The sequence below is a fragment of the Hyperoodon ampullatus genome (genome assembly GCF_949752795.1).
Source record: "Hyperoodon ampullatus genome assembly, chromosome: 15".
Classification (NCBI taxonomy): domain Eukaryota; kingdom Metazoa; phylum Chordata; class Mammalia; order Artiodactyla; family Ziphiidae; genus Hyperoodon; species Hyperoodon ampullatus.
The window spans coordinates 83788129-83815413 of NC_136928.1; positions in this window are offsets into that span (position 1 = coordinate 83788129).

A 27285-nucleotide genomic window follows, 5' to 3' on the forward strand; every position below is an offset into this window, starting at 1 on the left:
TGGTCTAGTGGGTTTTTGCCTTGCTCCTTCATCTGCTGTGTGTTTCTCTGTCTTCTCATTTAGTTTAACTTACTGTGTTGGGGGGTCTCCTTTTCACAGGCTATGGGTTCGTAGTTTCCGTTGTTTTTGGTGTCTGTCCCTAGTGGTTAATGTTGGTTCAGTGTGTTGTGTAGGCTTCCTGGTGGAGGGGACTAGTGCCTGTGTTCTAGTGGATAAAGCTGGGTCTTGTTTTTCTGGTGGGCAGGTCCACGTCTGGTGGTGTGTTTTGGGGTGTCTGTGGCTTTATTATAATTTTAGGCAAACTCTGTGCTAATGGATGGGGTTGTGCTCCTGTCTTGCTAGTTGTTTGGCATAGGGTGTTCTGCACTGTAGCTTGCTGGTCATTGAATGGAGCTGGGTCTTGGCATTGAGATGGAGATCTCTGGGAAATTTTCGCTGTTTGATATTACGTGGAGCTGGGAGATGTCTTGTGGACCAGTGTCCTGAACTTGTCTCTCCCACCTTGGTGTCAGCCGCAGTTTTTGTTCTGCCGTTAGCTTGTGTGGGTTGAGTGAGGGATTGCCTGGCTCCCAGAGAAACCTGAAATACAGGTAGCATGTTTTAGAGCAATCTCTTCCATGTCTTGAACATCATATTTCATGTGGAATGCTTCTGGACAACTCTCCCTGGGCAGTTATGGCTTCATTCACTCCCTTACTTCTGGACAGTGGCTCTCTATTAGTATAAAAGTGAGTAGTCATTTTATGCATTGCTGGTTTGCAGGGAAAGTCATAGCAGAAGCCCCAGAGCACCTTTTCCTATCCCTAAATGAGCCCTGGGTAGCCAAGAGATGCTATTAGAATTCAGGTAGTCATTCTGAAACTGAAAGCCTAGCAAGGGCAAGGCATTTTTCTTCCTTCCAACTACTTACAGCAATACTCAAAACAAACCAAGAATTCTTTTCATTCTAGCAACTACTTTTCTAGGTTTGTTCGAAGACCTAAATCAAGCAAGGCCAGGCTTTCATAAGTGTCAGTGGTTTGGGCTGAAACTGAAAACTATGATTCAGATGATGCAACCCTACTGAAAGTTTTATGTATGTATGTTCTGTAATGAAGCAAACATAAAATTGAAATCATGAAATGACTAGTGTTCACTGCCTTTCCATTTTCCAAGTAGTTATTTGACTGTTTCTGGAGTTTAGCAGCTTACTTCTGCTAATCTTTTTTAAAAAAATTTTATGAAGATGAAAAATAGAAACATTTCTAAATTGCACTAAAAGTACAAGCTGCTAAAAAGATGCAAAGGTGTAAAATGATGCTGGAATAAACACTGTTCTTCTCTTTATTAGGGTCTTTTAGATATATAAGTAAAATGTTTAAGCAACATTGGAGACATTTTCTTAATTTCAGAAACTCTCCAAACACATTTTATTTACATTTTTCATGAGTTGGATCATTATCAAACAGTATCTACTTCAGACTGACACTTGAGAGAGGTTGACAAACTATGGAGAGGGCCAGATTCAGCCCCAGAAGCGTTTTGCTAAATAAAGTTTTATTGAAGCAAAACCACACCCATTTTTATGTCTTTATCTATGGATATTTTCATGTTACAAAAGCAGAGTTGAGCAGATGCAAGAAACTGTATGGCCTGCAGACATAATAAAATATTTACTATCTGTCCTTTACAGAAAACTTTTGATGACCCTGCCTTTAAAACAGTAGACATATGGTAACTAGAGTCAGCTTATACAGATTTCTGAAACAGAACTAAATCCAAACCTGCGTATTCTGAACTGTGTTTACTCTCAAATACAACCCATTTGTAGCTGCTAAAAACATTGCTTTATCATTTTCTTTACCTCTTAAAAGGGGCACTAAATAAAAACTAGCATAACAGAAGACTTGTATGTAATAGAATCTCCTATGGACCTCAGAAAATTTTTGAAGAGCAAACACAATTCAAGTAGTGTCTGTCCCTTTTCTATTGACAAAATGTGAAGCATGGACTCAGCCTCTGTTCCCTGGCCAGCTACATCAAGGATCTGTATGACAGAGTGCCAGGAGAAGGAAACATAAAGGCAGAGGTTCTCAAGCATGTCTTCACTTTAGAAATACCTGGGGAGACCAAGCAGCTGCCAATGCCAAGTCCCACTCTAGACCAACCGAATCAGAGGGTCTGTCTCTGAGGCCAGGGCAGCAGAATTGTTTAATTTCCCCAGGTGATTCTATTGTGCAAATGGCATGGAGAACCCCTGAGTTCCAGTAATGAATGAAGCTGTTGGTAACGAGGGAGCTTCTACGTTTTTTGGTCTTTCCTTTCAATCTGTAAATTGAGAGGAATGAAATTTGTAAATTGAGAGGGATGAAATTTGTAAATTGAAAGGGAAGTTCTCTGATGTCATTCCTATCTGTGATTTTCAGTTCAATTCAATTCAATTAATTTCCCCAGAAGAGGAAACATGGGAATTGTGACACCCTTTGTTACCAAGAAACATGCAGAATGGATAGAGCAGAATGGGAGTGGGTCCATCGCCCATGGAACTTGGGAAAGAAGACTTGATGATGCGTGTATTGCCACTTGAGGGCTCAATCCTCCAGGCAGAAGAGAAGCAGTACATGAGCTGTTCCTACAGATTTCTGCAAGCCCTCTCAGTTCTGGGTCACTTCCATGTACTAGAGGATAACTGAGTCTCACACCAGGCAGAGAGAAGGAGGCAGTATTGCCAATGAGAAAATGTTCTTTAGAGTCAAATTAAGATGAGTCATATTCTGGTTCCATCACCTATTAGCTGTGAAATGTGGGGTTTATTCATTTTTTTCTAGACATCAGTTTCCTCACCTGCAACATAGGGTAATAATCATCTCTATTCTAGTATCAATGAGAGGATTAAGCAAAATAATGCATATGAAAGGCTTAGCACAGTTCTGGTCACAGTGTAGGCTAAAAAAGTGATATATTATTATTATAACCATATTACACTGCTGTTATGGTGATGATGCTTTGGCAATTGCCAAGGGAATCAAAGATCCTGGTTATCAGTGAATTTACAATCCGTTGTTACATAAGACAATTAAAAGAGCTGATTTTATTAATATTTTATGTGCTTTAGAACAGCAAGATGGGAAGACATCTTTTTATGTAAAACCACTCAGGGATTACAATAACAGCAGAGGATAACATACATATATATACCAGTGTGCAAGCTTGCTCCCATTCCCTCCCCCTCGGCAGAATGCACAGCATTCCATGTGCATGTCATACTGTTATTATGCAGATGTGCTCCCCAAAGCAATATATGATATTTTTTGAGTGTTTTTAAACTTCATATAAATGGTATCATGTTACATGTATGATGGTGAAACCTGCTGCTTTTGCTCAAGGTTTTGTTTTCTGAGACTTATTCATATTAATTCATGCAACTCAATGCTATCTATTCTAACTGGTAAATTCTATACTGCTTCATGATTTTGGCCACAATTTATCTTCCTTGTGTTGATGGATGTTTGGTTGTTTCCATTATTCTGTATTTTTTTTTAAAAAGAAATACTGCAATGTCTATTTACACACATATTTTCTTGTGTACAAGGGTGAGGGTTTCTGAGGAGGTGTTAAGGCATAGACTATGCATATTTTTAACTTCTCAGTCTCCTTTCCTGGTTTTTCCTCAGCTCTTAGATTTCTAAATGATCACATGCCCAGAGCCCAGACCTCAAACTTCTCCTCTCTATATGCCCTCAATTATTAGGGGATGTCATCCGGTATTACTCTTTAAATATCACCCAAGATTTTTATATCCAGTCTGGGTGTAAGCCCTAAACTCTACACTCAAAAGGGACATATCATGTACATTGTAAGTGCTCACCAATATGTCCCTCTTCCAGGCTCACACACTGTGTTTCTCATTAACACTTTCATTGAGATGGGAGAACATGAGAAAATAAGAAATATGTCACATGTCTTAGGTTTCCCTAAGAAATTGAGTCACAGAAGTTTGAGGAAGGAGGTTCTTGGGACCAGGCCTGCAGGGACTCACCTGTAAGGGAGTGAAGGGAGAAGAATTGAGAAGAGGAAAAAATTGACTGTGGCACAATTACAGCAGAGCCTCAGCTGATCCCATGAAAGTTCCTGGACCTGGATGGCCAGTCAGAGTCATTCTAAACTGAGTCAAGTGCATCTTCTTTGTTCCCCCATATCAACTGTTACTGGAAGTGGGCTGCCTCTAGGGAGAGGGCATTTCCTTATGCTAGATGGATCTCTTTCTAGTAGACAATTCATGGGGAGGGACTTGGGGTGATCCATCAGCATCCAACTCTGTAACACCAGGGATAATGATTACTTCAGACCTCACAGGGAATTTGGGGCAATCCACCACTGCAACTGCTGCACACTCACAAGTAGAGGTGGTAGTAAGACCCCGCCCACTTTTACCAGCCTGCTCTTCCCTTCAGCAATGAGTGTGAAGACCCTGAGTATAAGTGGCAGAGTCACATAACTAAATCGTGGCACAAAAAATAGTTGTCCTGGAGAACTGTCCTATCTATGATAAGCATGGTATCAGTGTGAAATAAATTTTGATTTAAACCATTGAGACTTGTTTTTGTTACCACAGCATAAGCCTGGCCCCAAATGACTGCTTCAATATCGAGAATTAATATGTGTAAAACCAGGTTCCTGATCCCTCACCTCCTTCAAACCTACTCCTTTCTTCAGTCTTCAGGATCTTAGTAAATGGAAATTCCATTCTTTGAGTTTATAAACTAAAACATCACCTACCACACTGAGACTATTACAGATCCAGTTAGCTCCTCCTTCAGAATAAAGTCAGAAGTTAATCATATCTCCCACCTCCAGCATTACCTCTGGTCCAAAATGATTACCTCCTTTCTCTCCCAGACTATTGCCATAGCTTCCTAATTGATTCCTTGCTTCCACACTGACCACCCTCTATTTTTAGCAAAGAAGACAGGGTAATCCTGTAAGACAAATTACACTCTGCTCAGAACCCTCCAGTGTTCCCCATCTCACTCAGAGTCAAAGCCAAACCTTTCAAGGAGCTACATGGCATTATGTGGTCTGGCCCCATGTATGTCCTAAATCTCATTAGGTGTTGTACTTCCTTTGGCTCCTGCTGCTTCACTACCTTACTTGCTGTTATCAGCACACCAGGAATGTTTACTACTCAGATCATTCACACTCACTGCCCTCCCAACCTGGAATGACGTCCCCCAGCAATCTACTGGTTCCCATATTTCCTCCAGGGCTCTACTCAGAGGTGAGGCTTTCTCTAACCCATATATATATATATATATATATATATACATATCTTTATTGGAATATAATTGCTTTACAATGGTGTGTTAGTTTCTGCTTTATAACAAAGTGAATCAGCTATATGTATACATATATCCCCATATCTCCTCCCTCTTGCATCTCCCTCCCACTCTCCCTATCCCACCTCTCTAGGTGGTCATAAAACACTGAGCTGATCTCTCCATATATATTTATATATATATATATATATATATATATAATATATTTATATATATATTTCATACATAAATCAATTTATGATGCTTTATAGATCTCTAGATCATTTATCATCATCAGATAAATTATAAACATATTTTAAAATAAAAGATTAGTTCCATAAGGGTAGCACTTTCTGTGTCACTCATTGCTGTATTTGCTATACCTAGAATAGCCACTCTCTTGCTAAGTAGATATTTGTTGAATAAATATATGAAGTCCTCCATTAGTACTAATAGTTTATAGATTATATTGAATTTTCTATGTAGAACATATTTGCATTTAAGAGCAATTTTATTTCTTACTTGAATCTTAATAACTCTCATTTCTTTCCTTTTTTGTTTTCATATTGCAATGGCTAAGACCTTCATTAAACTCTTCAGAATCTTTTACCAGGAAAGGGAAAGCTGAATTTTATCACTGTTTTCATGCATCTATGGAAATGATTATGTGGTTTCCTAATAATTAGTGGGATTTCTGATGTTTAACCATTCTTGGATCCTTATAATAACCTGATTTGAAACCTATGTCTGAATTCAGAGCTCGAGAGACATGGACCACATATTCTGATAGAAAGAGGCCTGAGACCATCCCTTAGAGATAGCTGTTTTCATATCACAGACTGTTCCACTGACAGGTATGGTGTTTTTAAAGCTTTATCAGGCAAAGTCAGGGCTTTCAGGAGCCCAAAATATATTGTGAATCAGCAAAACAGGCTCTTGCTGGAGGGTGGAACATGGGAGAGCTCACCTTAAAATATAGGGGTGAGGGATTAATCAGGATCAACAGATTGTTGCTCTATGAAAATGAAAACCCAACTTTGCCAGATCATCCGATATTTTGTCAGGCAGACTGGAAATCTGGTCTTTTACAATGTGAAGTAACTTCTAAATACTTTAAATTAGTATAAATGTATAAAATAAGATCTCATATGGTCTAAGCATAACATGACTCTAGGCTAACTTAGGGCTATGAATTTGAGATCTCCAGTGTGCTAGCAAGAGTGTGTGTCCTCTATTTTTAATAAACATTTTAGCTCTTTTAACTCATTTCCTTATTTCTAAATTGTGGATAATAACAACTGCCTCACTGGTTGTGGTGAGTAAATAAGTTTCAGAAGCATGAAAGAAATGTGGAAATAAAAGAAAGTCCATTATGGTTCCCAGCCTGTGAATGCCTCATACCGAATAAGAAGGGGGAGGAGACAATTTAGCTCAAATCCATCATCCCTTGAAGAAACTAACTGTGAGAACAGCTCATGAGATAGATCAATGCAAGTAGCAAGTATAAGGAATAGGAGCTTGAATACATTTCCTTCCTACTGTCCAGTCCGACCCAAATACTACTGACCATAAAAAAATGGAGATGATAAATCTCTCCTTGCAGGGAATTCCCTAGTGGTCCAGTGGTTAGGACTCCACGCTTCCACTGCTGAGGGCCCGGGTTCGATCCTTAGTTGGGGAACTAAGATCTCACAAGCTGCATGGTACTGCCAAAAAAAAAAAAATGTTGATGTTGAAAGGATGCTCAACATCACTAAGCATAGAGAAATGCTAATCCAAACCACAATGAGGTATCACCTCACACCAGTCAGAATGGCCATCATCAAAATATCTACAAACAATAAATGCTGGAGAGGGTGTGGAGAAAAGGGAACCCTCTTGTACTGTTGGTGGGAATGTAAATTGATACAGCCATTATGGAGGGTCCTTAAAAACTAAAAATAGAACTACCATAGGACCCAGCAATCCCACTACTGGGCATATACCCTGAGAAAACCACAATTCAAAAAGAGTCATGTACCACAATGTTCATTACAGCACTATTTACAATAACCAGGACATGGAAGCAACCTAAGTGTCCATCAACAGATGAATGGATAAAGAAGATGTGGCACATATACACAATGGAATATTACTCAGCCATAAGAGGAAATGAAATTTACTTATTTGTAATGAGGTGGATGGACCTAGAGTCTGTCATACAGGGTGAAATAAGTCTCAAAGAGAAAAACAAATACCGTATGTTAACACATATATATGGAATCTTAAAAAAAAAAAAAAAGGCTCTGAAGAACCTAGGGGCAGGAGAGGAATAAAGACACAGACATAGAGAATGGACTTGAGGACACAGAGAAGGGGAAGTGTAATCTGGGACAAAGTGAGAGAGTGACATGGACATATATACACCACCAAATGTAAAATCGATAGCTAGTGGGAAGCAGCCACATAGCACAGGGTGATCAGCTCGGTGCTTTGTGACAACCTAGAGGGGTGGGATAGGTAGGGTGGGAGGGAGATGCAAGAGGGAGAGGATATATATACATATATATATATATATATATATATATATATATATATATATATAGTTGATTCATTTTGTTATACAGCAGAAACTAACACAACATTGTAAAGCAATTATACTCCAATAAAGATGTTAAAAAAACAAAAACCTCTCCTTGCAGGGAATTCCCTAGTGGTTCAGTTGTTAGGATGCCACACTTCCACTGCTGGGAGTTCAATCCCTAGTTGGGGAACTAAGATCCACAAGCTGCATGGCACAGCCAAAAAAAAAAAAAAAAAAAAAAAAAAAGAACAAAAAGCAAAACAAAAAAAGAACAAAAACAACAAAAAACTCTCCTTACTGGGTGGCTGAGTGGCTTACACCAGGTACTTGACATGGAAGCTTGGATTATAGCTCTGGGTATGGTGTGGGCACTGCCCCTTTCCATCCCTTTTGGTCCCTTTTATTCCTCCGTGTCTACAAAGGTAGGCACTGCAGGGCACACAAAGATGAATGATACCAGGGTCCAGTCCTCAGGGAGTTCCTAGACTAGGAGGGGGATATCTCAATCCACATGAAGGACATTGCACTAGATGATGCAGTGGGGGGACAATGACAGCCTGGCCTCTGACCGCCCATGGCCCTGCCAACACTCGGCCACTATTAGCAGGTCTCTGTGCCTAAGCTCTGTATGTAAAACAATGGTTTGTAGCAAGCCCAGTGTTGAGGGGACTAGGAGATGAACACGCTGAAAGGCATTGGCACTTGACACTTAGTGAGAACTCAGTGATGATGAATGCTTGCTATTCTTATTAAAGACAAGCAAAACACCATGGTGAGGCACCTTGGCTATCCAAAGAGAAGATGTTTGGAAGGCAGGGCTATGTAAGCCAGGGGTCGAAAGACGGATGACATTCAGCAGGCAGGGATAGTTGTATGACGCAGAAAGTTGTAAAAACAGGGAGCAGGCTGAACAAAGCCACTGGGCTGGGGACGCACAGGGGATGGGTGGGGAGACGCTGGGCTACTCCAGAAGTCATCCAGCTGCAGACAGAGTCAGGGCATCCTCCCAGGGTTGTCCTGGTTCGTTTGTCACCCTCATAATTCCACTGTATTTCTCCGTTGTATACAGAATTCTGGCTTTAAGCTTTATGTCTGAGGCCCTATTCCTTAGAGTTGAATCAGAGAGGACACAGGAGTTGGGACACCTGAGGGCACCAAGATGGACCTGGCTGAGCTGGGAGCCGTGGAGGGCACACCTGTGGTGATGTCAGTCCTGGGTTCACCTGCCCGAGCGAGCGGAAGGCCTCTGAGGATGCTCTGCAGGCTTGGAGAAGGGGTGCATCTGCGTCAGCCCACAAATGAGGCAGTGAGAGGCCGCTGATTAAAATGCAGAGCCCTGCGAGAGGGTGAGGCGCCACAGCTGGACAGCAGCTTCTCCCAGTCATTTGAGAAAGCCTCTCTCACAGCTGGAGAGAAAATAGCCCCGGTGCCACTGGCCGACCATTGTGGAAAGCAAAGAGTCCTTCTTCTGGCGGAAGCAGAAGTTCACCCAGCTGTCAAGTATTTGAAATGTAAAAACCCCAGGGCTCCTGGGGGAGGGGAGAAGACAGAGACCACGTCAGAGGAAATGCAAGCTGCTCCGGGGGTTGAGGAAACCGTGGGCAGAGGAGTTCACTTTGAGCAATCAATAAGGCTTTCAGAGAGCAGGGGAGAAAAAACAGTTCCGGAGAGAGGGCAGAGAAAGGGGGCCAGCCGTGCTCTGGGCCAGGAACTGCTACTGTCACTCCCTGGGGCCTGGCAGGGCGCAGGGCCGCCTGGGGATGCTGTAGCCTCTCTTGGATCCCTAGCTGTGGGAGAGGAGAATGAACTGAGATCAATTAAAATATGGTGCTCGGGTATCTTACTCCTGACCCATGTCTTGCAGAAAAGATGAAGAGCTCAGGCACCAGGACCCCTTACCACCTGCCTGTTTTGTGCCCCTGCACCGGCCCTGGGGTCCAAGCCTCCCCACCCCTCCCTGTTTCTGGGAATGCACTTCTTCCTCCCCTATCTTCTCCTTGTTCTCTGGGCATCCCCAAAGCGAGTTCAGTATCCTCTCTCGGTCTTGTTTTCTGATTCCCACCCCCAGGTCCCCCACATGGAATTAAGTCATCCTTCAGTCTTTCTTCCCATAAACCTCTGCAATGGCTCTTATCACTTAACAACTATACATTAATGACCTGGCATTTGTCAGACCCTGTGCCATCTGCTAGGAATACATGGTGAGCATGCACCACCTTTGTCCTAAGGAGTTTCCAGTCCAGAAGTGTAGACAGACAGGGGAGTGATAAATGTGGTTAAATGATAAATTCTCCAATCCAGTTCCTCTAATCCCTAAGAGCATGTGACACAGGACACTGTGGCCAAGCAGGACAGTACCTATAGGATAGTGGAGAAAATAGAAATGCAACTGCTTTCCTATCAGCCCCAGCACCCTGAGCCGTTAAAAGTGCCTATAAATCCCAGGCTTGCCTGCAGTCCCCAACTTACTGTATTGTTGCATTGTTCATTTACCTGTCTGTCTACATGTCCCCACTGTAATAATAGAGTGTGCCATTTGTGGGGCCCCTCTGCCCTTAAACCTACTCGGTGGACTAGTTCTTCTTTTGTTCCTAGATGAAATTTAACACAGGCTTCATTACAGTTTGGGGGTCACTCTTTTTTATTTATTTATTTTTATTAGTTTCTGCTTTATAACAAAGTGAATCAGTCATACATATACATCTGTTCCCATATCCCTTCCCTCTTGCGTCTCCCTCCCTCCCACCCTCCCTATCCCACCCCTCCAGGTGGTCACAAAGCACCGAGATGATCTCCCTGTGCTATGCGGCTGCTTCTCCCTGTGCTATGAGGCTGCTTCCCGCTAACACATATATATGGAATTTAAGAAAAAACAATGTCATGAAGAACCTAGGGGGTCACTCTTAAGTGAAAAAAAATCAGGTTCCTTGATGTCACAAAAGCTATATAATGGTTAAGTCATGGCTGTGTCCATTCCCACATAGTAACCAACCATAGAAGTGAGTAAAGTTGAGGTGTCACCCCCAGCTAGACCTGCAGGCTGTCACCTGCCTTCTTGTGCTGCTAACTCTAATTCCTGGATTCTTCAAAGTTGGGGAGTTTGGGAATGGAGGGGGGAGTTGATGAAAGTTCTTACTTGCATTCACTCTGAAGCTGGTGTCCACACGCTGTGGCCCAGCAGGTGCTTGAGGCTGACCCTTTCTCCCCAGGGGCTTTTGTGGGTCATCACAATCTCTCCTTACCTTGGAGGATTCATACCTCCAGTTCTCTTGATATGGGAAATGTAGCCCTATTTTTATCAATCAGAATCCAGACAGGAAAGCAGAAACACAGTAGCTATTTTAATGGAGAGAATTTAATCTAGGGAATGGATTAGACAGGAATCAGGCAACATGAAAGTATAAAAAGGAAGTGGTGTCCTACAGTGGCAGTCGGTGTAGGAGGTCTGGGAATGAAGGAAAGAGGTCAGGACTCTGAGAACATGGAAGCTTGGAGGAGGACCCTGCCAGAGCTGGAACCCAACCCTCTAAGGAGGTGCCACTTGCTGTTGCTAATGGTTCAAGAGTTTGAAGGAAGTGCCAGGAGTTGGGACTCAGACCGTGGAAGGAGTGCTGCTTAGGGAGAGAGAATGGTGAGGCTGGTTCTAGAAATGTAGACAAAGCCAGAAACTGAAATAAAGAGCTCCTCAATAGGCACTGCAGGGGAAGAAGCAGAATTGCTTGCAAGCTGCTGACATGAAAGGTGTGCAAAGAGAAAGATGGTGCTCCCTCCTTCCTCCCGCCTTGCAGTCTCCCTCTGCTAGCACCCTAGGCAGAAGGGGTCAGGGAACCCTGGCAAAGTAGAAAGGTGGTTTGGAGCCCCAGTCCTGATGTCACAGAGCTAATTATAGAAAGGGGGTTTGAGGAGATGAGAGACAGAAGCTTAGCAATCAGTACTCCATTCCAGTGGCCACTTAACTTCCTTCCTCTGAGCCTAGGCATCAGTGTGCTCTTGGATCAAGGTCTCTTGCCCCTCTAAGGAGCTCACGTTGACAGCAGTTAGTCTAACACACATCTGTTCTCGGCTCAGGGCTCATGCCTTTTCTGTTGGGAATAATCACACATCCTTCACCCAAATGGTCAAGCTCCTCATCAGGCGCTAACCGTGATACTGCCTCGCCTTTTCTCACCCTTAGCATCTTTCAGGAGAGAACCAGATGCTAGCTCACCATGTTTGCAAAAATATAAACTATAGATATCGAGGCTTCTGGGTGATTTTGTTACAGCACCTTTACTTTGACTTGAGATAGGAGGGAAAGTCCCTCATTCCCCATGGTACTCAAAACTCACACTAGAAAAATCTCTCCCCCACCACATCTAGCTTCTTTCAGACCCTTCAGATCATCAGATGGGTGGGGGTGATGTGGGGTGATGAGCCACACCCTTGGTTTTCTCTTCTTTCTGAAATCCAGCCTCAAGTTATTGCACTTCATCCAGGAATATGACATCTGTCTATCTGATAATGCCTCAACTGAAATTTCCACTTTAACACTCTGTTAAATTTTAATTAACAAATTCAATTCAGAGGAAAGCATCGTATGCTATATAAAAATGTCATTTGTACATTCATTGCCCTACTATATATGAAGCAACATCAAGATAACAAGAGGAAGAGACATCTACCTTTACCATGACTTATGCACAAACTAAAGGGAAGGTAGGAATACATAGAAATAATTAGAATGAAGGATGCAAAAATTAAAAGGGCTGTGAAGAAGCACGCATCGATGGAGAAACGCTGGAGTTGGGTTTTAAACAAGAGATTGGCCAGTTAGAGAAAGAACTGAAGACTTTCTAGGCAGGAGCAGCAGTGCCTGCACAGGCTTGGGGTTTATAAAATAGAAGAATGTCTTAAAGACAAGCAAGACTCAATATAGTGATTAGGCTGCCACAGCCATGGTGCTAGGAGCTTGGATCTGCTTCCATGGCCAATGGAGAAGCATCTAAGTTTAGATCAAGGGTGGTGGTGCTGGTTCATTTGGATTTGTTTCTTTAAACGAAGACAGAACAACTTGAATTTGAGACACTGGTTAGGAGATTGATGTTACAACAGTGGACATTTTTTTTTAAATATGCATTTCTGAACTAAGGCGGTGAGAAGATCTCAGATGGGATCTTGTGAGGATTTTAGAGACTAATGTCAGATCTTGGTGACACTGGACTTGATACCTGAGGGACAGAAAAGGCAAAAATCACCCAGATATTTTATATTTTGAAAGTGGCTTTCTGGCCCCGCCTTTGACTAAGGGAAATGGGGAGGAGGTGATGATGGGTCTGTGGTACCTGTGGATGTCCAGCATCACTGTTGTGAGAAGTCGGGACGGATGTCGGGAAAGAGCTTGAGGCTGAAAGGAGAGCGCGGAAGTTATTGCCTTCAGATTACAGTTTGAATTGCTCTCGATTTTGTGGCACAAAACCATGGAGAAACTGGATATTCGAATATGACCATTGAAATCGCTGATACATAAAATATACACATAATTTAGGCATGTGTTTACTTGAAATAAAACTCCATTGATGATAAAGAAACTCTATAATACTTTGCCCAAATGAACATTTAAAAGACCACTGAGAAAGACTGATCCTTTTTAAGACATCTCACCTTTTTTTTCCACCCTCCTAAGGAACATGTTATTTACAACCACAGAAAAATGCATTCAAAATCCAAATTTTGTTGCAATGCAGTGACATCTAGTGTTCAGTTTCGTAAATATCAAGAGACTATTCCCCAGGGAAACCTTGAAGAGCATTTCCAGTTGAAATTCTGACCTGAGTTTTAAAGGAAAACTTTTAGAGGAAGAGCGAAATCTCCTTATCTGTCTTACTTCCAGCAGGTGGTAAAGCTCCATACGTGTACGGATGCACAAGCACATGTGCACATCAAAGTCGGAGGCTGTGCTTTTAAACTAGAACCATGAGTATTCCCCATCTGATGAAGGTCTTTCTGAGATTTTTACTTAATTATAATATGATTATTAGAACTTGGATGATCAGTTTGATTTCATGATAGTCGTTAAAATATTTCATATAAACATAATTATGCCAAAATGTCTTTTCATCCTGAAATTGCAAGTGTGGTTTGCAGGTATATTATGAATGACTAGATTCAGAAGGACAGAGAAAAGAAATGTGCCTGCTGGTCTTAGGGCATTTTCATAAACAGAACAACATTCCAGGGGCCTTTGACTTGATGGCATGCATGCTTCGTTAGAGGTCGTGTGACCTATGCTCTTGTCCAGTGCTGTCATTAATCTGCATTGGGACCCAGAGCAAGTCACCTGAGCCTTTGAGCTGCGTCTGTCATGAAGATCCAAACAGAATAACGTTTCTCACATGTTTATCCTGAGACTCAATGAGGTGCTTGTTTTTCTTTTAACACACAACTTTTTAGTCTGCTTCTTAATTGATGGACTCGGGTTGCTTGGGTTGCTTCCAACTTTTGATTCTGATCGTATTACAGTGAAAATCCATTTTTATACAATCTTTAAAGATTACTTTCCATTTAGTAATTACAAAATATACATGCACCCCAATGTTCTTAGCAGCATTATTTACAATTGCCAAGATATGGAAACAACTTGTGTCCATCAACAGATGCATGGATAAAGAAGATGTGATATATATATATATATATGTGTGTGTGTGTGTGTGTGTGTGTGTGTATACACACACACACACAAACACATATATACACACATATTTGAATACTCCTCAGCCATGAATAAAGAACAAAACTTTGCCACTTCAGCAACATGGATAGACTCGGAGGGTATTACGCTAAGTGAAATAAGTCAGAGAAAGACATATACTATATGATATCACTTATATGTGGAATCTAAAAAAAACCCAACAAACTAATGAATATAGCAAAAAAAGAGCAGACTCACAGATATAGAGAACAAACTAGTGGTGACCAGTGTAGGCAGGAGGGGCAATATAGGGGTGGGGGAGTGAGAGGGGCATGTTATCAGGTGTAAGACGGGCTCAAGGGTGTATTGTACAACAGGGGAAATAGAGCCAATATTTTGTAATAACTGTGAATTGAAGGTGCTTATTTTAATTGTCAGCCTTCACTACTCTTTTGAGATACATGCTATATCTCAAATATGTAAGGAAGTATATATAGAGAAATATATATATCATAAATAAATAAAGAAAATATCAGAGAGAGAAAAGTTCAGGAGGTCGTCAGCTCGTACGTGAAGACCTGGGGGTGTAAGTCAGTGCTGCCAGGTCCCACATCACCCCTGTTCTTTGCAAACCCCATAGCCACCAGTTACACTGAGCGTCAGTAAATACAAGGTGCAGTAAAACATCATTAACTAGACCCTACAAGCTTCTTCACGGAAAATGTAATTAATAAAGTTTTATATATCTATCTACATCTACATCTCTTTATACATATCTATCCATCCTCAAGAAAATATTAGCTCAATATTACAGTGACTCCCAGGAAGAGGATATTGATGTTACGATGCCAACACGAAAATGAATGGGTTTTGTAGTCTCCAAAACAGAGATGCCAATCCTAAGAACTTTATTGAACATGGGAGTATTGTTTTTTTCATGAATCTGGATAAAATTTTGCAGCTTATTTATCTTAGCAGCGTATTGGGAGGTTACTAAACTCAAAACTAATGCTGGGAATAAGGTTCAAGCTGAATGAAGTGAAATAAAATGAAGGCATGCCTAGTATGTATCCAATATTGTCACTGGGATTCTAACCCGTGTCATGTTTCACCTCCCAGCAACAAAGTTGTCATTCTTCTCCCACCACTTCATATTAGTAAAGTTTTGGGTTTTCTTTAAGCTTGTATTAATAATATCCAACATTTATTACCATGAAGGGGAACAGCATACACTGCTGCTGAGGGTGAAAAGGGAACAGCTTTGAGTAGACATTATCTCTCAAGTCTGGAAATCTACATACCTACCTAATAATTCAATTTTTTTAAATTAATTAAGTAACATTTATTTTTGGCTGTGTTGGGTCTTAACTGCTGTGCACGAGCTTTCCCTAGTTGCGGCGAGTTGGGGCTACTCTTCCTAGCAGTGCACAATCTTCTCATTGCAGTGGCTTTTTTTGTTGTGGAGCATGGGCTTTAGACACACGGGCTTCAGTAGTTGTGGCTCACGGGCTCTAGAGCGCAGGCTCAGTAGTTGTGGCCCACAGACTTAGTTGCTCTGCAGCATGTGGGATCTTCCCAGAACAGGGCTCGAACCTGTGTCCCCTCCATTGGCAGGCAGATTCTTAACCACTGCACCACCAGCAAAGTCCCACAATTCAACTTTTTATTCTACAATTTTTTTCCAATGTGTGCAAGTAAAACTGCATGTCTTTTTCTCACTGTTTACTGAAGTATTTAAAAGACATTGGCCCTTAATGACAACACAATAGCCCATCAAAAGATGTTTTGAAATATCGATACTTTATAGTCCATCCATGTGACACTATGCAATTGTCATAAAATTATATATTTGTGTGCACTAGCATATACAGAGCTATAAGACAAATATTAAGTGAAAAACTACAAGTTGTAAACCTAGATCAATAGTATGTTGAAAGCATATGCATATGTTTGTTAACCACAGTTATATAGTGTTTACTATCTTCCAGACAATATCCACTCAATTAATTCTCCTAATAGCTCCATAAGGAAGGAGCTGCTATTAATCTCTAGACAAGGAAACTGAGATATGGAAGTGCTGAGTAACTTGACAAAGTTACACATCCACCTCTCTCTCTCCTCTTTTTCTGTCTCTCTCTCCACATAAGCATGCAATGGTGTCTCCAGAGGTATAAACTTTTAGTAAATAAATTGGTTAACTTAAGACAGTGAGAAGAGTTGAGGTCATAGAAGGAGCCATTTACCCCTCTTATACTTAGGCGCTCCCTATTTTCTGACAAGTATATTTTTACGTATGACTAGGATAATAATCAAAGCTGGATTAAAAATGAGTACAAAGCGAAAGAGAGGCATGGACATATATACACTACCAAACGTAAGGTAGATAGCTAGTGGGAAACAGCCGCATAGCACAGGGAGATCAGCTCGGTGCTTTGTGACCGCCTGGAGGGGTGGGATAGGGAGGGTGGGAGGGAGATGCAAGAGAGAGGGGATATGGGAACATATGTATATGTATAACTGATTAATTTTGTTATAAAGCAGAAACTAACCCACCATTGTTAAGCAATTATACTCCAATAAAGATTAAAAAAAAAAACTACAATGAGATATCATCTCACACCGGTCAGAATGGCCATCATCAAAAAATCTAGAAACAATAAATGCTGGAGGGGGTGTGGAGAAAAGGGAATACTCTTGCACTGCTGGTGGGAATGTGAATTGGTACAACCACTATGGAGAACAGTATGGAGGTTCCTTAAAAAAACTACAAATGGAATTACCATACGACCCAGCAATCCCACTACTGGGCATATACCCTGAGAAAACCATAATTCAAAAAGAGTCATGCACCAAAATGTTCATTGCAGCTCTATTTACAATAGCCCGGAGATGGAAACAAAAAAAAAATGAGCATGGGGTACAGGGTCTCAACTGAGGAGTGTCTCAGGCTCTTCAGCAGCTTTTGGCAATGGAGATTGTGTACCCCTCCCCCTAAATCTGGACTGGAAACCAGGTCAGCGTTTGAATCCCTGGACGTAGCATGCTGACTTTGCCATTTGCCCGCTGGGCAGACAAAGTATTTAGTGCTTCCTTCTGATAATTGATCAGACCATGAATCTCTTTCCATGGTTTCCCTTCAGCTGTCTTTTCTCTTGTCTGTACCTAAAGCTAGGTTTGGACAAGGAGATTTTAAGGAAGGTAATCCTGTTACTAGTTCCCCAACCTGGCTGATAACAGAATTCACTTGGAAAGGTTTTTTTCTAAAAAAAAAAAAAAAAAAAAAAACACATTCCCATATTCAATTTTTCATTCAAATTCAGCACACAGAAGATGGGGTCATGGAATCGATATTTGGAAAGTTCCCCAGGTGATCCTGTTGCCAAATTTAGGAAGCAGATGATGATGCCTTGGGCCACATGTGAGTGGCAAGGCTATTGTACATAGAAGCAGGCAGTTTTTGAAAACGTATGAGGGGCTGGTTCATGGCCCATGAGGTCAGTTGGCCACAAGGAAAATAACTGTGATGTGAGCACACACAGGACAACTCCTAGACTCCCAAGGGAATGGCCTGGCAAGAGAGAGCTTACCTCCTGGGACAAGGGGATCCAGCTGTCATTTGAACTAGCCATAGAACCCTCCAGGAGGTATGAAACACTTGCTATCTGGGATCCCTTTGTTTTGAATTTAGGAAGATGCATGGAAGGAGAACTTTCTTTTCCTTGCTCTGGTAATGAGTCAACGTCCTTGTTTGTGATTCTTCTGGATGGAGACCCCGTGGACTTCCTGCATTTTTACCCTCACATAGGAGCCCAAAATTAGCTGAAGCAGGACTTTACCTGAACGAGGCCCAGGTTTATCCTCTGGAATTCTTCCACTGTCAATGAATAATTGACACTCCTTGCATTGTCAATGGCTAATCCATAGCCAGGTCACTGTGTGGTGAGCTCAGAAGGGATCAACTCTTTTTAAACCATCTCAAGCTAGAAATAAGCATCAGATCCTCATCTCAGTGCCTTTCAGTGCATCTGACTTGGACCATGTTCCTCTCAGATCCTTAACCAAACACTTAGAAGTGGCAGGTGCTAAAGAAATGACTCAACTCAAAGACAAAGTGATCATCAGATGCAAGCTATTATATAGAGAGTGGATAAACAACAAGGTCCTACTGTATAGCACAGGGAACTATATTCAATACCCTGTAATAAACCATAATGTAAAAGAATATGAAAAATAATGTATATATATATGTATGTATAACTGAATATCTTTGCTGTACAGCAGAAATTAACACAACATTGTAAATCAACTATACTTGAACATTTTTTTAAAAAACTATAAAAAGAGAAAAAGCATCATTAAGCTGAAGCTTCACCCCCAAAGAGGGTGTTGAGGCTTTAATCACCTCAGGGAAGTTTCCTGGTTTTTATCCACCCATAGGCTCTGGGTTCTGCGTTCAGGTGTCTCATTTTCCTGCCTCCGAGGAGATCGTATACATGGAAGAGAGACATGGAAGGGGAGGACAGGAGAGGAGAACAGTAGGGGCCTGTGGGCAGTGTCATGAATCCCCCCAAGGCTGTCAGACTCCGTGCTCCCAAACGGAGTCTCTGTGGTCTGTTTGGATACCTGTTAAGACCCTGCTACAAAGTCAATCTTCCCTAGCAAGAGAGCTTTAGTCTTCTAGATAGAATTGGTCCATAGGAAATGGCCCTATTCGTGAACATCTGATTGCTGCGAGGGGTTCTCATTTACAGACCACTAACAAGATTAAAGTGCAAATTTAAAAAGTGCTTAGCCTAGATGTTTAAGCAGCACCAGCCTTGCAAGTTTCTAACTGCTGTTTCTGTGAGTTTATAATTGCTGTTTCTGCTAACAGGAGCCATTTCCTTCCCTTGCATTGAAATGGATCAGATAAATCACATTAGGTAGGTTTACAGAAGCAGGCAATGACAGGTTCCTCAGAACTGAAAGCTAAATAACCTGCTAGGGTCTGCCTTTCTTTCATCATGCACTCTATCTTCAAACTGAATACCTATTTAGAGCTGCTGATAACACCCCAGGCGTGCTCCTAGCCCTTGTCCTCAGACATAATGGACGGTTCCACCAATTCCATGGAATTTAAACATTTTTGATATAGTCTATTAAAAAGAGGGATTGTAGCTAATTCAAATTTAGCAACTTCTAAAAAAAAATTAAAATGTCCATGAAATCACATGCCACATTTGCAAAGGACACCGGGTAGAAATCACACAAGGATGCTCTCTGTTCTGTCACTAAATTATCTCTTCTGGGCAGGCAGAACTGATAAGAGAACTCATTTTACACACACCTCAGGAACAGAACAGGAGAAGATCTCATGATCTCCCAAAATAGAAGGGAAGTTCAAATTTCTGAGGGATAAAAGCTCCGGTATACTTTATGAGCAACAGTTGAAATTCTCCTTTAAACAGAGGCAAAGGCCTCCCTTGCAGCCCTGGGTGCAGGTTACCTTGTTTGTATTGATATAAAGCTGCACTCTCTTGTCAAGGTAAACACCACACTCCACTGGGCAACATCCTTTCATGACATGAATAAGGTGAAATTGTGCAAGAAACCAAAATGAGTATAAGATGATTTAATGTAGTATAATCTTTTGTAACATGGTATTTCAGAGTATTTTACCTATATTACTTGATTAAGTGCTATAAAAGTCTTACTTTATTCTTCTCCATAGGTTGAGGTCAAATTTAATAATGAGCAAATGGAAAAGCTACTACTTTTAATATTTCATAATTCATTATCTCATTGCATCTGAAAATACAAAGTAGAGGGAAATGAAGAAAAATAGCTACAAAAATTATCAGAGAATTTTGATAAGTAGAAAATAAAAATGGATAGAGGGTACAGACTGAAGAAGGAAACTATCAATGTCTACAGAGTATAAAAAGTTGGAAATCTATAAATGAAAAGTCAAAATCTTTTAATAGAAAAATAGAAAGTTGAATAAAGGCAAAAAAAAAGCTATGCTGAAAAGTCCCATAAAATGAAGAAAAATGACTACAGTGCAGGAGGATGGGGTAACATATTCTGTTCCTGACTTTGCCACTCACTAGTTCTGTGGCCTGCAAAGATCTTTTCGATCTTCTGATCTTCACCTTTCTCAGCTATAAAATTGAAGTCATAATATCTACCTCATGAGCTTATTAAATGAGATATGAACAACATCTTGTTCACTGTCTCACATTTTGTGATAAAAGCTGCATCCCGTAAAGTCATAGTGTATGTAATGTGGTAGGTGAGCCGATGACAAGAGTGGTTGTAACTTTTAAGTAATGCTCATTATTGTTAACTGGGTTGACAGATTCCTTAATTACATTACTATTGTAATTATACAAGATCATGATTATAAAATCATTAAAATAAATTGATACCAGTGATTATAATGTCCATTAAATAAGAGAAACTATAGGAAGTAAAATCTTGTCTTTGAATAGTTTCTAAAGGTACATTACAGAGCTCAGTTTAAAAATCATTGAAAGGGTTTTGGAGACAAACTTCTTCCATTCAACTGTTGATTCTTTCACTTATTTACTGAAGTGAATTAGAGTCACTTCATTGTAGAGAGCAGAGCCTGGTGGGAGAGGAAAAATGCAGATACTTAAAATAAAAGGCTGTAAGTGCTTTAATCAAATGATACAAGGTAACTGAGGAGAAGCCTCAAACTACAGCTTAGGTTGTGTAAAAAAAAAAAAGGAGGTCTCTTTTGAACGAAATCTTGAAGGTTGAATATATTCATAACAGAGAAAGGAGGGGGGAATGTTCATTCATACCTAGGAAATAACACTTGTTAAGTACAGAGTTAAGATACAAAACCCCATGTTTGTGGAAGATTTAGAAGATTGCTCGGGCAGGGGTGTGAATACAGTGCAGGAAGCAGAAGCTGAAGAGGTAGAGAGAGATTGAGGGTGAAGCCATTGCATGTCCTGCTCAGGAGGGTGAAACTTATACTGAAGACAGTGGAGAACCAAGGAGTGACTCCACATGTTGTATGAAGAATGGACCAGTTTCTGTTCTCACGTAAGAAACTTAGAAGTCACCACTCAGCCCAAACTACAAGTAAGAAACTGAACAAATGGAAAGGTCAACAACTCTTCTTAGGTCTATAAGGGAAGTGAGATCACAGGGTAAACTGCTGCCTTCACAAATTGCAGAGACAGAGAGACAAATACTAAGACTCACAACCCACCAGAGCAGGAACTCAGGAGCAGAAACCTCTGCGGGAACCAGTGCCAAGGTAGGAAAACCTAAACTGTACTGGACAAATGCCTGGAGGCTCTGTGTGAACAAGTCTGAGGAATAGACTCCAGGGGGCCTAGCCATACGGGGGTCCCTGCACTTTTGTGAGCTTTACCACCAGGAATTCACCCAGCTTCTCATAGTGAATACCAGAGAAAAATAGCCCCTCATGTTTTTGGCTGGGGGAGAGAAAAAAATCATTAGTTCAAGATATGATATGCCAGTGTATTCTCTTCCTCTTCACAAGGTCTGCTCTCAGGAGAGACTATTTAACCAGAACCTAACCTGCTGGAGTTTTAGCAGAGTCTAGACCTGAAGGAAGGGAATAGACAATTTTGCCCCCTCTAGCCTTCCACATGGGAAAGGAACTTATCCAAATTCAGCCCACTCTATCTATCCCGCCCCACCTAAAAGGATGTGGGGGAAGGAAAAAGCTGAAAAGTTAATGTGAAGTTCATAACGAGAGACACAAGTTTCCTAAAAGACTGACCCTAATCTTAGGACTGCAGTATGCTTCTCCTCCACCCACACCTCACCACCCAATTATTAAAGGCATATTTACAGCAGCTCTTTCAACCCAGTTCATCATGTCTGGCTATCAAGAAAAATCAGAAGGCATATTAAAAGGCAAAAAACAGTTTGAACAGGCAGAGCAAGTATGAGAACCAGACTCAGACATGGCAGGGATGTTGGAATCACTAGATTGGAAAGTTAAAAAAAATTATGATCAATATGCTAAGCCCTCTAATAGATAAAGAAGACAACATGTAAGAAGAGATGGACAATGTAGCCAGAGAGGTAAAAATTCTAAGAAGGAATCAAACAGAAATGCCAGAAATCAAGATACTATAACAGATGTGCAAAATACCTTTGATGAGCTTATTAGTATACTGGACACAGCTGAGAAAACTATCTCTGAGCTTGGGGATATCTCAGTAGAAACTTCTGAAACTGAAAAGCAAAGAGAAAAAAAAAACATTTGCAAAAGTCAGAACAATATATCCAACTCTGGAGCAACTAGAAAAAGTGTAACATACACATCATGTGAAGTAGAAGAAAGAAAGGAAGGAAGAGAAGACATATTTGAAACGAGGATTACTGAGAATTTCCACTAAATTAATGTTAAAAACCAAACACAGATCCAAGAGTATCAGAGAACACCGAGCACAATAAATACCCCCAAAACTACACCTAGGCACATCACTTTCATGTGACAGAAACTCAAGCTCACATGGAACATTCACTAAGATAGAAAACATCTGGGCCTTAAAGCACACCTTAACAAATTTAAATAATAGAAATCATAACAATGCCTGCTGTCAGATAATGGAACTAAACTAGAAATCAGTAACAGAAAGATAGCTGGAAAACCCCCAAATACTTGGAGATTAAACAGCACACTTCTAAATAACACATGGGTCAAATAATAAATCTAAATTAAATTTAAAAAAATTGTGAACTAAATGAAAATAAAAATATACCTTATCAAAATTTATTGTATGAAGCCAAAGCAGTACTTAGGGGGAATTTTATAGCATTGAATGAATGTATTTAAAAAAACAGAAGGAGCTGAGATTAATAATCTAAGTTTCCACATTAGGAAAATAGAAAAAGAATAGGAAATTAAAGCCAAAGTAAGAAGAAAATAAATAATAAAAATTAAAGCAGAAAGCAAAGAAATTGAAAATAGGAAATCAATAGAGAAAATCAACAAAACCAAAAGCTGGTTCTTTGAAAAAAAATCAAGAAAATTGACTTGCAGATCCCATGGACATTGAAAAGATAATGCTAGGATACTATGAACAATTCTATGCCTACAAATTGATAACCTAGATGTACAATATGTATACAAAGAAAACTACAGAACTCTGATGAACGAAATCAAAGATCTAAGTAAATGGAAGGATATTCCATATTCATGGGTAAGAAGACTCAATATTGTCAAAATGTCAGTTCTTACCTACTTGATCAATAGATTCAACACAATCCCAAGCAAAATCCCATCAAGTTATTTTGTAGATATTAACACACTGATGCTAAAATGTATGTGGAGAGGCAAAAGACCAAGAATAACTGACATAATACTGAGGGAGAAGAACAAAGTTTGAAGACAGACATTACCTGATTTTAAGACTTATTATAAAGCTACAGTAATCAAGAGAATGGTATTGGTGATAGAACAGACAAATAGATCAATGGAACAGAATAAAGGTCCAGAAAGAGACCCACATAAACACAGTCAACTTTTGGCAAAAAACAAAGACAACATACTGGAGAAAAATAGTCTTTTTTAACAAATGGTGCTGGAAAAAATGGACATTCACATGCAAAAACAAAAATCAACCAAACAAAACAAAAAACAATGAAACAAGACACAGACTTTATACCCTTAACAAAAATTAACTCAAAATGGATCACAGACCTAAATGTAAAATGCGAAAGTATAAATCTCCTAGAGGATAACATAGGAGAAAATCAAAATGACCTCGGAAAAGGCAATAACTTGTTAGGTACAACACCAAATGTATGATTCATGAAAAGAAGGAGTTGGTAAGGGATGCTTTATTAAAATTAAAAATTTCTGCTCTGTGAAAGACAATGTCAAGAGAATGAAAAGATGAGCCACAGATTGGAAGAAAATATTTGCAGAAAGCTACCTGATAAAGAACTCATACAAAATATACAAAGAACTCTTAAAACTCAGCAATAAGAAAACAAACAACCTAAGTTAAAAATGTACAAAAGGGTTAAAGAGACATATCATCAAAGAAGATATACATGTGGGAAATACACTTATGAAACCAATGTTCCACATTATATTTTATCAGGAAAATGTAAATTAAAGCAACAATGAGACACTACAACACACCTATTAGAATGGCCAACATCTGGAACACTGATAACACCAAATGCTGACAAAGATATGGACCAATAGGCACTCTCAATTGTTAATAATGGAAATGGAAAATGGTACAGTTTGGAAGACAGTTTGACAGTTTCTTGCAAAACTAAACATTTTCTTACCACATGATCTAGCAGTCATGCTCTTTGGTATTTATTGAACTGAGTTTACAACTTTGGTCCACACAAAAACCTACACATGAATTTTTAAGCAGCTTTATTCATAATTGCCCTAACTTAGAAGCAACTAATATGCCACTCAGTAGGTGACTGGATAAATAAATTGTGGTACATCCAGACCATGGGATTACTATTCAACCCTAAACAGAAGTGAGCTCTCAAGTCATGGGAAGACATGGAGGAGCCTTAAATGTATATTACTAAGTGAAAAAAAGTCAATCTGAAAAGGTTACATACTGTATGATTCCAACTATATGACATCCTGGAAAAGTGAAACTATAGAGACAATAAAAAGATCAGTGGTTTACAAGAGTTTGGGGGGAGAGAGAGATAAATAGGCAGAGCACAGAGGATTTTTAGGAGAGTGAAACTCTTCAGTATGGTACTGTAGTGGTGGATTCATGTCATTATACATTTGTCCAAACCCATAAAATGTACAACACCAAGAGTGAGCCCCAACGTAAACTATGGACTTTGGGTGATAATGATGCATCAATGTATGCATCAGTTGTAACAAATGTCCCACTCTGGTGGGGGGGGGTGTTGATAATGGGGGAGGGTGAGTATGTACAGGGGCAGGAGATACATTGGAAATCTCTGTACCTTTTGCTCAATTTTGCTGTGAACCTAAAACTGTCAAAAAATAATAAAGCCTATTAAGAAAAAAAAGAATGGATCAGAGTAGGAGGAAACTGACTGACAACAGCTGTAATTGGATGGCTATGAGATAATACATGCGCATGAGAGAACAGAGGCCTTGAAACTCTACAGTGAAGCGGATAGTGGGGACAGACAGTATTGAGATAGGCGATATATCTGACATAAACTGATAGGATTTAGACATGAAGTATGGAGTGTGGAATATGGAAAGGAGCATGATTCCTGGGGCTCTGGGACTCTTGTTTGGAAACCTGAGAAGTTTTAACCAGCATCAACTCAGAGAGGCAATATGAACAGGGAGTAGGGTTGGGTCAGTTGAGGAAGACAGTATAACATCAACATTCTTAATGTTCTTCATTGTGCTGGTGAGCAGGCTGACGTTTTCAAGTACATTAACTTATTTAATTCTCAGTTGAACTTGGCACGTGAGAATTAAACTTCTCAATTAAGCAAGTCCATATCCACTTTTCAGGAAAAGTATTACGGTTAGTAAGGTTAAATAACTTTCCCAAAGCTGTCCTGTGCTCCAGAACACACTCCAACACCAGCCCATAAGCTGGAAGTACCATTTGGAAGTTGTTGTTTTCATTTGTTGATTGATCTTTCATTGGGAGAAAAGTCTTTCTCTGCTGTTCCAAAATCTGGGACAACTGATTCTGCCTACAGAGGGACTAAAGTGTCAATGAGTGTCCCAGAATCAAATGTGTGGTCCATTCCTTGCCTGCCAGGGGCGGGGTATAAGGGAGGCTGCTCACTGCCCACTGGGTCTGCATGAAGAAATGGTACTGCATTGGCCCCAGGAAACCTCTGCTCAGTCCCACTGGGAGAATATTCAGTCCAAACAATCAGTACAATAATCTCTCAGCATGAGCATCACACCAAATATTACGTCCATTAAAAGCAAAACGGATGTAAATCTGGGAAAGGATGAGAAACAAGGGGAAAGAGAAAAAAGATCAGTGATCTGGGACTCAACACCAAGGATGCTGAAAGCATAAACAGCAAGTTCCAGACCTCTCCAAGCTTCTGCTGTATCACCTATCAACATCACCACCATCACCACCACCGCCACCACTACACCATCATCATCATTATTATCATCACCATGCTGACAGGGGTCATGGCTGCTATACTCCAACTCAGGACCCAGAATTTTGCCTCTACCTTTTCCTGGTCACCTTTTCTTTCATCCTTGCTCTTAATTAAGGTAAAAAGTATAAGAAAGGCATCTATGACTCCCACACTTGGAAGCCCTTTCTGCCCAGCAGTGGGCATTGCATTGTTAATTGTCAAATGCCAATTGTATAGAAGAAAAAAACATCACCTCACTTTGGATAGCAATGATTATGACAAGTCTCACTTTAAAATGGAGTCACTTCGTACTGATCCTCTCCCCATCAACAGCAGACTCCAAGCCGGTGATATGCCCTCAGCCATGTTTCCAGGCAGTAGAGAGCATATTCCTTTCTCTGCAGTAGAAAGGTAGCAAAAATGGGGAAAACAAGAGCAACACAGAACTTCTACTTTCATAATTAAAAATAGATCGATCCCCAAACACCAATACTGAACATGAGTTATGAGAAAATGAAGAAAATATTAAAACAGAAATGCTCAGATATCTGCTTGGCAGGAACTGGATGGACAACCATTTGACAAACACCATACAGATTGGGCCTGGTGTACTCATGACTACTTTTCAGGCTAAGGTAACTTCACATTCATTATGGTGTGAAAAATACCAACCTGTC